The sequence below is a fragment of the Triticum aestivum genome, chromosome 4A, assembly GCF_018294505.1.
Source record: "Triticum aestivum cultivar Chinese Spring chromosome 4A, IWGSC CS RefSeq v2.1, whole genome shotgun sequence".
Classification (NCBI taxonomy): Eukaryota; Viridiplantae; Streptophyta; class Magnoliopsida; order Poales; family Poaceae; genus Triticum; species Triticum aestivum.
The window spans coordinates 20,486,808-20,488,719 of NC_057803.1; the positions used below are offsets into that span (position 1 = coordinate 20,486,808).

Below are 1,912 nucleotides of genomic sequence, written 5' to 3' on the forward strand. Positions count from 1 at the left end.
AACGATCACGTTTCCCCTTAATAGCGATTGCTTAGCAGCAGTTTTTTCTTGTACGCACACGATTTGAGGCTTGTCTCGCCCCCTGTGCCTCCCATAGTCAAAGCCCATGTGTGATTGCAGGCAATGGGTCAAAGGCCCAATATGAGGAAAAGAAAAAAGCAGCCCATCGTGGAAGAGAAAGGATCCAGACTTAAGCAGGACGCACGTACACGGCAGTTCTATCTCTCCTCTAGTCTCTTCGTTTCCAATCTGTGAGTTCCTGCGATCGGAAAAAAACTGCTCGCGGCAACCGGCCGCCTAGTAGATCGTCTGCGGTTGAAAAGGGAATGCGACAGGCAAGCACCGTGCCGCCGTCGCGCCGATACACACGAGGATTCTGGCCGGCCGGCCGCACGAACCAGCGACCAAACGAGAAAAAAGGTTAGTTTATCTTTAGGATTAGATTACTTTGTCTTATATAATGTAATTGTAGAACCACAGACATTGAAAACTAATTAGAAAATTTTTAATTGTCTAATTGTGTTTGTGTAGACATGAAGAGGAAGAGAGATGAATAAATTTATATTTTTCTCTAGCCAATTGGTTCAATCTGTCAGTCATGTGAGCATGATGCAGATGCAATAGATGTGCAACCTAGCCAAGAGAACAACCCTTGTCCTGCTGAAGGTGATGCTGAACCTGATCATCCAAGCCTTGTATGTCCCCATCGACAAATGTGTTAGCCTATATAAAGAGGATCAACGGAAGCACCATCACGATGAGCGACCATGGAACTATGCATTACATCCTCTATGCCTTCATGGTGCGACCCTTCTCAACAATTTCAAATTTCTAATTTAATTCGTCTAACATGAATGATCATTGATTGATGGACATAAAAATTGGATTTGAATAAATTATTTGTAGTACAGTGTGCCAAATTTTTCTATATAAATTCAAAAACTGAATTTGTCTGTATCAAGATGGACAATTTGGTAGTATTCTTCTAGTGTTTACATCAACGAAAACATGATTTAGATTTAGGCATTTTTCACGGTTTAAATGTTCTATAGTTGGGTCGAATAGCTTTAAATAGCGGATAGCGGGCTGGTAGCGGACGGTACTGCAGGCGCAATAGTGGTTGCTATCGCCGCTATTTGAAACTCGATGCTCATTATTCCGTAAGAGCTCAAATGTAGAGCTCGCCCCCCCCCCCCATACCATATTCCTGGCTCCGTCCCTGAATCCTGTTGCACCCCATAGTGTTTGCGAATGAAAGGCCGTCCATCAAGCAATCACCTCTGTCGGTGTTGCGTCATTAACAACATCCAAAGATCGGTTGGAAGCAGCCACAAATTAGCCCCAATCATCCAAGAGAGCTCCACCGGCTCAACTAGATTTGTTATTGACATTAAAAGCAGCATCTACATTGAGCTTTACATAATGTTCCTTCGGTCGAGTTCATCCGGGTCAAGCAACAGGAGCACTATTTTTCTTCTTCGCCCTTAAGAAGTTTGTAACCAACAGATTACTTCCTTGGGCGATCCGAATATGAAGCAGAAATGATTCTCGCCTTTTTTCCCAGAGGTGACCCTGAGTTATCGAACCCATGAGAGGAGAACCTGCATGAAGCTATGGTCTCAAGTAAGCTTTTGTTAAAAAATAATTCCAGCTTTTGGCCGGACAAAATCAAACAACTGAAAGAGAACACTTGTAATAAAATAGGCATGTGTATGAGGTCTAAATGCCTACAACCATATATTTATGTTGGGACCAGATATGATCTTAATTTGTGCGCTGGAAGTCATCCATTGAGATGTGATTGTTATGAACTAAAGTGGGGGATGTGTTTAAATTACGTCTGGATCGGCATGCGTCCTGCATCAAGAGTCAATTGTCCAACCGAAGGCCTATCCGTCTTGTGGGGATTCCT

General features: G+C 43.1%; 1 long non-coding RNA gene across 1 annotated transcript; it reads left to right on the top strand.

The window, feature by feature from the left end:
- The first annotated feature begins 228 nt into the window (after window positions 1-228).
- Window positions 229-970, top strand: LOC123081606 (uncharacterized). Its single transcript, XR_006438756.1, has 2 exons — window positions 229-420; window positions 532-970. It is a non-coding gene; the product is annotated as an uncharacterized lncRNA (long non-coding RNA).
- Window positions 971-1,912: the final 942 nt, after the last annotated feature.